At 33.7% G+C, this 12,500-nt stretch overlaps 1 pseudogene; it reads right to left on the bottom strand.

Annotated features, from left to right (window-relative positions):
* Positions 1–12,500, bottom strand: part of LOC135224435 (uncharacterized) — a 43,057-nt pseudogene that overhangs the window by 11,714 nt on the left and 18,843 nt on the right.

The raw sequence follows: 12,500 nt of genomic DNA, 5'->3' as shown, positions 1-12,500 counted from the left end.
TAAATAGTTAAAAGAGAAGAAGAACCACTGAGGTACCAACCGACTAGAATGAAAGGAAAGCAAGGTCCAAGACGTTGACTATGCCAGATGTAGAGGTGAAGCCGAGGTGTTGTTATTCAATGGGGGAACCAGCCTTTAATAATTAAAGATTCCAAGGTAGTTAGGTGGTCCGGGTCTTTAGTATAACCTATTATCGAAAAGTGCTGTTTTGATACATTTATTTTGCATTTGGTGGCATGATTCTTGATACTAGAAAATTCAGGATTACTAATTCTTTGACCTGTTCTATAGCTGAAACCCATATGGCTACAATATCTCATCTGCAGTAATCTTCGAGTCGATCCCACGTAAGTTGCAGGGCATCCTGCGCATTTGAATTTGTATACAACGTTGGATCTCATGAAGTCCTGCAGACGATCTTTGAAATTAAAAAGCGAGCCAATTTTGCAAGGATTGTTTGAGATGGAGTTTAATTTTGAGATAAGGAATTTCTTGTTCTATTATTTGTGAGAGTCTAAGAGAAAACTTCGAGTCTGTTATATGGAATCGATGCATACATCAGTTTTTTTGGGACATCCATTAGCGGAGGAGGCGGTTGGATATAGTTACCTACTAATTTGTTAATTATGTTATATACAATGTCTTTGGGATAGGAGTTTTTTTGAAAAAAGGTTATTAAAAATTCCATTTCGTTATGAAAAATTTGCCAGTTGGATGAATATTTCAAAGCTCTATAGACCAGTGTGTATATGGTATTAGTTTTAAAGGTTTTCTGACAAGAATCACGACACCTTTGCCTTTATCAGGTGTCGTGATTCTTAACAAAAATGAGTACATAGAAAAAATTGAAACCATTCTATCTGATACCACTAAGTTTCAACTACATGGTGACCCCAACTTTCTCGATATTTACAAAAGAGAAGATAAAGTCAATAGATTCTTAAGAAAAACTGAAAAATGAAGGGGTAATAAATGAAACTACATACCAGCAATTACATGTCACAGGTTCTTCGTTTAGTATATTATATGGCCTACCGAAAATTCATAAACCAGGCACACCTGTTAGACCCATTATGGCTGCATACAATAGTCCTTCTTTTTCTATCTCCAAATTTTTAGTATCACTATTAGCTGAATATTCCATTAATGAAAACACTTTGAAAAATGGATATCAATTTCAGGAACAAATCATCCATCAGGACGGAGACTACCAAATGGCCAGTTTTGACGTGGAATCGTTGTTTACGAATGTACCATTGAGCGAAACCATAGATATTATTTTAAATAAGATTTTTATTAGCGATGACACTGTATTTCATGGTTTTAGCAAACCCCTTTTTAAACAATTTCTTGAACTTGCTGTGCAAGATTCCATGTTTATTTTTAATCAACGACTCTATTCGCAGGTCGATGGAGTTGCTATGGGGTCGCCACTTGGGCCAATATTTGCTAACTTTTTATGTCATATTTGGAAACAGAATTTTTAGACAATTGTCCTATTTCTTGTAAACCAATGTATTACAGAAGATATGTTGACGACAAACATTTGCACTTTTCAGATACAGTGGCAAATAGCAAAATTTTTGGACCACATTAACGTACAACATCCCAACATTAAATTCACAATGGAGATAGAAAATGAAAACAAATTACCATTTCTGACATTCTTGTCACTAGAGTCAATTCAGAATTCACGACTGCAGTATATCGAAAAAAGGCGTTCACGGGATTAGCCAATAACTTCTATAGTTCTTGTCAGAAAACCTTTAAAACTAATACCATATACACACTGGTCTATAGAGCTTTGAAAATATTCATCCAACTGGCAATTTTTCATAACGAAATGGAATTTTTTAATAACCTTTTTTCAAAAAACTCCTATCCCAAAGACATTGTATATAACATAATTACAAATTAGTAGGTAACTATATCCAACCGCCTCCTCCGCTAATGGATTGTCCCCAAAAAACTTAAAAAACTGATGTATGCATCGATTCCATATATAACAGCTCGAAGTTTCTCTTAGACTCTCACAAATAATAGAACAAGAAATTCCTTATCTCAAAATTAAACTCATCTCAAACAATCCTTGCAAAATTGGCTCGCTTTTAATTTCAAAGATCGTCTGCAGGACTTCATGAGATCCAACGTTGTATACAAATTCAAATGCGCAGGATGCCCTGCAACTTACGTGGGATCGACTCGAAGATTACTGCAGGATGAGATATTGTAGCCATATGGGTTTCAGCTATAGAAACAGGTCAAAGAATTAGTAATCCTGAATTTTCTAGTATCAAGAATCATGCCACCAAATGCAAAATAAATGTATCAAAACAGCACTTTTCGATAATAGGTTATACTAAAGACCCGGACCACCTAACTACCTTGGAATCTTTAATTATTAAAAGGCTGTTCCCCATTGAATAACAACACCTCGGCTTCACCTCTACATCTGGCATAGTCAACGTCTTGGACCTGGCTCTCTCAAAAATCATTCCTTGCTTTCCTTCCATTCTAGTCGGTTGGTACCTCAGTGGTTCTTCTTCTCTTTTAACTATTATTATTTTATTGCATTTTAATGAATACTATTGTGAATCTGTTTTTTAGTTTTTAATATATGCATTTCTCTTTTTACAGACTGAAGATGCACAAAGTTAATGTGCGAAACGTTTTTATAATAAATCTTGGCCTTCATCTTTAGTATCAATGGACCTCCTGAACCTCTTATGTCTGCGCTCCTGTATACCTATATATATATATATTTATAATATATATACATACGCACACACATATGTATATATATATATATATATATATATATCATATCATATATATATATATATATTATATATATATATACATATATACATATATACTATATACTATAAACTGAACTAGGAGCAAGAAAATAAAGCATGCCTTTAAATGAGCAACAAGAAGGTTTGTTTTTATATTCTTTATAGAACAAAAGTTTTAAACTATTGCCTATGAAATTAGCAGTTTTCTTTTTTCTCTAGAAAATCAATAAAACGTAACGGAAGAATGTGCTATTGTGACATTTTCATAACATATATTTTTTTTCTATAATTTAATGTACGATTCTGAAATATACAGCCAGTTTGTATACCACGGATAAATCATTTCGAAAAAAAAAATACAAGTGTCGGGAAAATACTTCGTATCATCTGGCTTTAAGGCAATTCCGGCAATATTTGTCTGCACCAATAAGTCCAAATGACTCTATTCTGGCTGCTAATTGGCGACCTCGATACACCCAGTCGTGATTTTTTTGATCGCCGCCCACAGATTTGCGCTCTCACCTTTAAGCGCGAAGCTGAGCCTATGAGCTCTGCAATGTGCTCTGCTATGAGCTCTGCTATGAGCTCTGCAAAGCTCGCTGTCACTAACACCCAAGCAGGCTCGGTGTGTTCGTTTTATGTATTATGGTTTCTATAAAATCGGGTTCAACATATCATTTTTACACCATGTGGTTTTTTATGAAAGTGGATTTAATGTATCATTTTTACGCATTATGGTTTTCTATAAAAGCGGGTTCAAATATCATTTTAATACCATGTGGGTTTTTTTATGAAAGCGGATTTAATGTGTCATTTTTATGCCACATGGTTTCTATAAAAGAGGGTTCAACATACCACTTTTACACCATGTGGTTTTTTTTATGAAAGCGGATTTAATGTGTCAGTTTTCGCCTTATGGTTTCTATAAGATCGGGTTCAACATATCAATTTTACACCATTTTTTTTTATGAAAGTGGATTTAATGTCATTTTTATGCGTTATGGTTTTCTATAAAAGCGGGTTCAAATATCATTTTCATACCATGTGGGTTTTTTTTATGATAGCGGATTTAATGTGTCATTTTACACGTTGTTTTCTATAAAAGAGGGCTCAACATATCATTTTTGCACAAAGTGGTCTTTTTTTTATAAAAGCAGATTTAATATGTCATTTTTATGCCTCATTGTTTCTGTAAAATCGGGTTCAACATATCACTTTTACACCATGTGGTTTTTTTACTAAAAACTGATTTAATGTCATTTTTGCTTCTTACGGTTTCTATAAAAGCGGGTTCAGTTTACCATTTCTTCATATTATGGTTTCTGTAATAACGGGTACGTATCATTTTTATACCTCATGGTTCCTATTGAAGTGGTGTGGCATATCATTTTTTCAACTCGAGAAATCTAAAAAAGTGGTTTCAATGTATATCTTTGCGGCTTATGATTTTAGTAATACCAGGTTCAACACATCGTTTTTATAACTTATGGTTTCTATAAAAAACAGGTTCAACATACTGTTTGTGCACCTTATGGTTTCTATAAAAGCAGTTTGTTTTATCATCTTAATACCTTATGGTTCCTTTAAAAGTGGTTTGGTATCTTGTTTTAAAACCTTATGGTTTCTATGAAAGTGGTTCAGTGTATTGTTTTAATACCTTATGGTTTCTATAAAAGTCGTTTGGTGTATCGTTTTAATACCTTATGGTTTTCATAAAAGCGGTTTGGTGTATCGTTTTAATACCTTTTGGTTTCTATAAAAGCAGTTCGGTGTATCGTTTTAACACCTTATGGTTTCTATAAAAGCAGTTCGGTGTATCGTTTTAATACCCTATGGTTTCTATAAAAGCAGTTTGGTGTATCGTTTTAATACCTTATGATTTCTATAAAAGGAGTTCGGTGTATCGTTTTAACACCTTATGGTTTCTATAAAAGCAGTTCGGTGTATTGTTTTAACACCTTATGGTTTCTATAAAAGCAGTTCGGTGTATCATTTTAATACCTTATGGTTTCTATAAAAGCAGTTCGGTGTATTGTTTTAACACCTTATGGTTTCTATAAAAGCAGTTCAGTGTATCGTTTTAACACCTTATGGTTTCTATAAAAGTGGTTCGATGTATCGTTTTAACACCTTATGGTTTCTATAAAATTGGTTTGGTGTATCGTATTAACACCTTATGGTTTCTATAAAAGCAGTTCAGTGTATCGTTTTAACACCTTATGGTTTTTATAAAGCAGTTCAGTGTATCGTTTTAATACCTTATAGTTTCTATAAAAGTGGTTCAGTGTATCGTATTAACACCTTATGGTTTCTATAAAAGCAGTTCGGTGTATCGTTTTAATACCTAATGGTTTCTAAAAAAGTGGTTCGGTGTATCGTTTTAACACCTTATGGTTTCTATAAAAGCGGTTCAGTGTATCGTATTAACACATTATGGTTTCTATAAAAGCAGTTCGGTGTATCATTTTAACACCTTATGGTTTCTATAAAAGCGGTTCAGTGTATCGTATTAACACCTTATGGTTTCTATAAAACCAGTTTGGTGTATCGTTTTAATACCTTATGGTTTCTATAAAAGTGGTTCAGTGTATCGTTTTAATACCTTATGGTTTCTATAAAAGCGGTTCAGTGTATCATTTTAACACCTTATGGTTTCTATAAAGCAGTTCAGTGTATCGTTTTAACACCTTATGGTTTCTGTTTGTTTTAACACCTTATGTTTTCTATAAAAGCGGTTCTGTGTATAGTTTTTACACCTTATGGTTTCTATAAAAGCGGTTCTGTGTATCGTTTTAATACCTTATGGTTTCTATAAAAACAGTTTGGTGTATTGTTTTAACACCTTATGGTTTCTATAAAAGCGGTTCGGTGTATCGGTTCAGTGTGTCGTTTTAACACCTTATGGTTTCTATAAAAGCGGTTCGATGTGTCGTTTTAACACCTTATGGTTTCTATGAAAGCGGTTCGGTGTGTCATTTTAACACCTTATGGTTTCTATAAAAGCGGTTCGGTGTGTCGTTTTAACACCTTATGGTTTCTATAAAAGCGGTTTGGTGTGTCATTTTAATAACCTTATGTGGTTTCTATAAAAAAGCGGTTCAGTGGTATCGTTTTAAACACCTTATGGTTTCTATAAAATGGTTTGGTTGGTGACATAACACTTCAACACCCTTATGGTTTTCTATAAAAGCGGTTCAGTGGTATCGTGTTTTGAACACCTTATGGTTTCTATAAAAAATGTTTACAGTGGTATACGTAGTAAATTTTAAACCATTTATGGTTCTATAAAAGCGGTTTTCGGTTGTAGCTTTGTTTAATTACCTTATGGTTTCTTTAAAAGTGGTTCGGTGTATCGTATTAATACCTTATGGTTTCTATAAAAACGGTTCAGTGTATCGTTTTAATACCTTATGATTTCTTTAAAAGCAGTTCGGTGTATCGTTTTAATACCTTATGGTTTCTATAAAAGTGGTTTGGTGTATCGTTTTAATGCCTTATGGTGTCTATAAAAGCCAGCTCAGTGTATCGTTTTAACACATGGTTCTATAAAAGAACGACCAATGTATTGCTTTTACACTATGGTTTCTATAATAGTGGGTTCAATATATCCTTTTAACACCTTAAGGTTTCTATAAAAGCAGGTTCATAAAATAGTTTTTACACTGTATGGTTTCTACAAAAGTTGTTTCATCATATTGTTTTTACACCTTTTAGTTTTTAAGGAAACGGGTTTAATATATGATTTTTACACCTTGTGGTTTTTATAAAAATAGGTTGAATTTATTTTTACACCTTATGGTTTCTATAAAAGCAAGTTCAACATGCTGTTTGTACAACTTATGGTTTCTATAAAAGCAGGTTCAATGTATCATTTTTACAACTTATGGTTTCTGAAAGAGTGTGTTCAAAATATCGTTTATGCACCTAATGGTTTCTATAAACCTGGGTCAATTATATCATTTTAAACCTATAAAACTCACTATATAGTATAAAAAAATAAATTTTGATGACTTGGTATGGCAAATCTATACTCCAAATCAAATTGGTAAATGTTTGCAATATATCGTTGCCTATATTTGATATTGTAATACCACACCTATAACAAAGGTTAAGCATGCCTGTAAAAGCATGTCAGTAGAGTGGGATCAAAAAGGACATCCCATATTCAATAGAAATTGAACAGTCTAACTTTGCCAGGTATGTATAATAATCTCAATAATATGACTGAATTAACATCACAGACTGTATCACTCAAGATCATTGTCTTTTTTTTCTTTGTCGATCACAGTCCACCGATTCGAATGGGTGGAATTTATAGTGTGGGGTTCCGGGTTGCATCCTGCCTCCTTAGGAGTCCATCACTTTTCTTACTAAGTGCGCCGTTTCTAGGGTCACACTTTTCTGCATGAGTCCTGGAGCTACTTCAGCCTCTAGTTTTTCTAGAATCCTTTACAGGGATCTTGAGATCGTGCCTAGTGTTCCTATGATTATGGGTACAATATCTACTAGCATATTCCATATCCTTCTTATTTCTATTTTCAGGTCTTGATACTCTTATCCATTTTTTCCCTCTCTTTCTCCTCAACTCTGGTGTCCCATGGTATTGCGACATCAATGAGTGAAGCTTTCTTCTTGGTTTTGTCAATCAACGTTATGTCTGGTCTATCTGTTCTGATACCATAGTCCCAGAGGATATTTGCCTGATCGTTTCCTATCACTCCTACAGGTTGGTGCTCGTACCACTTATTGCTGCAAGGTAGCTGATGTTTCTTGCACAGGCTCCAGTGGAGGGCTTTTGCCACTGAGTCATGCCTATTTTTTCACTGGTTCTGTGCAAGTGCCTGACATTCGCTTGCTATATGGTTTATGGTTTCATTTTTCATATTGCACTTCCTGCGTATGGGAGAGATGTTATTTCCATCTATCGTTCTTTGAAAATATCTGGTTCCTAGGGCCTGATCTTGTGCCTCTGTTATCATTCCTTCAGTTTCCTTCTTTAGCTCTCCCCTCAGTTGTCGTTGCTGTTGTGCCATTCCTCCGTTCTGTTTGTCATTCTCCTGTCTCTGTATATTTGTGGGTCTTCGTCTACCTTCATCAGTCCTTCTTCCCATGCACTCTTGAGCTATTCGTCTTCACTGGTTTTCAGATATTGCCCCAGTGCTCTGTTCTCGATGTTGACGCAGTCCTCTGTACTTAGTAGTCCCCTCCCTCCTTCCTTTCGTGTTATGTATAATGTGTCCGTATTTGCTCTTGGGTGTAGTGCTTTGTGTACTGTCATGTTTCCTAGTGTTCTGGTCTATACTGCGGAGTTCAGCCTTCGTCCATTCCACTATTCCTGCGCTGTATCTAATTACTGGCAAAGCCCATGTGTTTATGGGTTTTATGAAACTTCCGGCGTTGAGTTTTGACTTGAGTATCGCCTCGAGTCTCTGCATATATTCTTTCCTGATCGTGTCCTTCATCTCTTTGTGTTTTATATCCCCTCCTTCCATTATTCCCAGGTATTTATATCCCGTCTCATCTATGTGTTTGATGTTGTTCCCATCTGGTAGCTTCATCCCTTCAGTCCTTGTTACTTTGCCCTTATGTATGTTGACTAAGGCACATTTTTCTATTCCAAACTCCATCCTGACATCCCCAGATACAATCCTTACAGTCTGGATTAGGGTATCTATTTCCTTGATGCTCTTACCATACAATTCTTATTATTATTATTATTATTATTATTATTATTATTATTATTATATTATTATTATTATTATTATTATTATTATTATTATTATTATTATTATTATTATTATTATTATTATTATTATTGGATAAAGCTTTCGGAAAACTGTTCGATTTCCCGAAAGCTTTCTATATACATTTATCTTTAAATATAAGTACAAATACAAAGATGTGCATTGTTTCTCCTTTTGATGACACATACTACCTTGAGTATTTTTATTATTATTATTATGATGATGATGATGATGATGATGATGATGATGATGATGATGATTATTATTATTATTATTATTATTATTATTATTATTATTATTATTATTATTATCATTATTATTATTATTATTATCAAAACAAAACTTATAAATACACCAAAATAATAATCCATTATACAAACCGAAGAACATTATGTATTACAGGTGAAATGAACCAGTTTCAATCATTATATATCATTCATCACACATACCTGTTCATTTTTGTACTGACAGAATACAAACACATTCACTAACTCCAAAAGCAACAATCCACGAAATTTCGACGGTGCTAACACGCCCCTTTCCATTCCAGACGCTCGTTAGGATCTGGAAGTAATCGTCCTATTAAACAGAGGCTTATGTGTGTGGGTAATAACATAAGCCTTCATTTACAAAATTGGACAATAACATTCAACCAGAAAGATTTTTGAGACTGGATATGGATCAAAAATCTATTTCAAAATGAGAATTATGTATCTGCAAACTGATATGATAGCGCACGTCAAATATTCAAAAGATTATTTTAAACAATAACATTAAGTCAGAAAGATTTTGAGATTGAAAATGGATCAAAAATGTATTTCAAAATGAAAACCTAACAACTCCAAACTGATATGATATTGAATGTCAAATATTGAAAAGACTATTTTAAACAATAACATTCAGTCAGAAAGATTTTGAGATGGGAAATGGATCAAAAATATATTTCAAAATGAGAAGCTAACAACTGCAAACTAATATAATAGTGAATATCAAAAATTGAAAAGATTGTCTAAAGGTTAACATTATCAGAAGACAATAACCGATTTATACCAAATCTTCTATTTAACCCAAAATTTTTTGCAGTAAAAGTTAGTCGATGATAACCCATGACAAAGTTTTATTTGAAATTGATATCACTGTAGTAGGCAAAATATTATAGAGTGCTTTGATTGAGGCTTTTTTTTTTTTAAAGAAACAATTCAGTTGTGTAAATTCGTACATCTTTTTAAACAATTTACCAGAGGAAAAAACCATTCTTCTAGGGTATAATTGGGCTAAATATGTTGTAAATGCGTAATTTGATCATAATAAAACCGTGTTAGATAGTTATGTTGGAAAAAAATAATCAGTATGTTGAATGGCAAGAGTTAAGTGAGTTGAAAAGAAGATAGTGAACTGGAAAAGTAGCTTCGATATCTGATTAGATTCCAGGAACATTAAGGCCAGGAGTACACATCCCGCCCTGTGGTGCCACAGAGTGGTGTCGGTGTGTGGCGGCGATATGCGGCTTCCCATAGGTTTCCATTGTTTATAAGCTATGTCGAGCATACGAGAGTCTGTGGCAAGCAACCGTGGCGAGCTGTCGCTGATCACCCATCCACAGCTTATAAACAATGGAAACCAATGATAAGCCACGTATCCCCGCCACACACCGACGCCACTCTGTGGCGCCACGGAGTGGCTAGTGTACTCCTGGTCTTGAATGCAAGATAATAAGACTAGTTAATTTTAAAAATCAACAATGGTATCGAGCAGGCGGATTTGGGAAGTATGATTACAATAGAAGCCAACCATAAACAAATGTTGATGAATGCAGCTAATTAAAAAGATAATTTTTGTTCTTACAATTACAATCCATTTAATATTCGCAACAATGTTTTCATACATCGAGAGCATTAACATATTCATACATCTAATTAAATGCGTGTGCATTTACCATCAAATCGTCGTAAATAAGTGAGGGCAATGAAATCAGTGCTTTTTTTACATCAGAGAAATCATATTAAGAATTTTTTTTAAATGATATTTAGAATTTTTTTTTAAAACAGGTGAAAAGTTATGAAAATGAACACAGTATAATTGCATTATAAAATCATGCAAATATGCAATTCTGGATAATGAAGTTACAGAAATATATTATCATCCTTGCAGAAATTTATCGACGTTTTCGATAATACGCTATAATTGCAACCTTATGCAAACTACGATATTGTGTGAATTAAGCGCGTGGAATAAATTAAACAAAATGCAGAAAGAATAGTTCCTAAATAAAATTCATAGTCACGGTCGTAATTAGCTTCCTTTTATGCGACGGATTGAAAGCTTTTTGCCCCTTCATTAATTGGTTTGTTGTTGTGAGCTATGTATGAAAATAAATTAATTTTTATGAACCCTTTTCCATGTCTTAATGCATGCATGGTTTGCCATTTTGTATATGCATGTCTGTTACTATGCATGAAAAAAATTGTGGTTCTCATATCAAATTCTGTGATAACTTACTTCACAATTTTTTCACGACATGACGAGTGGACCAGCTGCGGCCACCTTAACCGTGTTCGGACCCACCTTCAGAAAAAGTACTTTAACACGTCCTGACACCGGAGATGGGTACCAGTCACGAGTCATAGGTCGTAGGAGCAACACCTCGAAACGTGAGACTCGTGACTGGTGCCCATCTCCGATGTCAAGGACGTGTTAAAGTACCTTTTCTGTAGTTAGGTCCGAACACGGTTAAGGTGGCTGCAGCTAGTCCAGTTGGTTGTTTACCGTATTATTTTAATAAACCATGAAATCGCAGTTGTGGATGACATTCTATTCAGTAAAGGGAGACACGATTCATTCAAGGAAAGTCAATATGTAAGAGGTCACGTGATATTGAGTCAATTTCCTGTCATCTTGTTTTATGCTGTTGAGATCTTATCGGTCTGGTCCAATCTCATTTTAATATTTAATCCTTTTTCCTTTCATTTTTGACTTTGGAAATAAAGGCTTAGGGAAAATATTCCCATGTGCTTCAACATTTAATCACTTTTTCCTTTCATTTTAGACTTTAGAAATAAAGGCTTTGAGAAAATATTCCCATGGGCTTCAATATCTTATCCCTTTTTTCCTTTCAGTTTAGACTTTAAAAAAAAGGCTTAGGGAAAATATTCCCATGGGATTCAATATTCAATCCCTTTCTCATTTAATATTAAACTAAAAAAAGGCTTAGAGAAAATATTCCCGTGAGCGTTAATATTTAATCCCTTTTTCCTTTCATTTTAGACTAGAAATATAGGCTTAGGGAAAATATTGCCATGGGATTCAACACTTAATAATTTTTTCATTACATTTTAGACTTTAGAAATAAAGGCTTAGGAAAATATTCCCATGGTCTTCAATATTTAATCCCCTTTTCCTTGCATTATAGAATTTAGAAATAAAGGCTTAGGGAAAATATTCCCATGGTCTTCAATATTTAATCCCCTTTTCCTTGCATTTTAGACTTTGAAAATAAAGGCTCAAGGAAAAAATTCCCATAGGCTTGCCTTTTTCAAGATTTGCATGCGCGTATATTGCGTGGGAATTTGCATATTAAACCCAATGTTTACACTTGTGAGTTTTGCTCATGTATGTGCATATATTAAGCAGATATATACATAAAACTGTGACCAAAAGTAAGAGAATATGAGTTAAATTATTTACGTTCTATTTTGGTAGAAAGGCACCTGCTAGATACTAACTAAGCATAATTGACGGCCCAATGTTGGCTTTGCCACCAACATTTCATCCTCTGAAATATAGCAAAGCAACTGGTAAAAAGAAAATGAAGAGGAAAAAACAATGGAAAATGATAAGAAATTTTTTATTATTAGCGCTGACTTATATTAATATTTTTCATATTTTTTCACAACTATATCTTCAATAGGCAACAAAAATATATTTTCACATCAAACTTCATGGTAAGCTTTCACACAAA

This window comes from Macrobrachium nipponense, chromosome 12 (assembly GCF_015104395.2).
Source record: "Macrobrachium nipponense isolate FS-2020 chromosome 12, ASM1510439v2, whole genome shotgun sequence".
In the NCBI taxonomy this organism is placed as follows: Eukaryota; Metazoa; Arthropoda; class Malacostraca; order Decapoda; family Palaemonidae; genus Macrobrachium; species Macrobrachium nipponense.
Note: the sequence above shows the minus strand (reverse complement) of the source record. Positions and strands in the feature narration are given on the sequence as shown.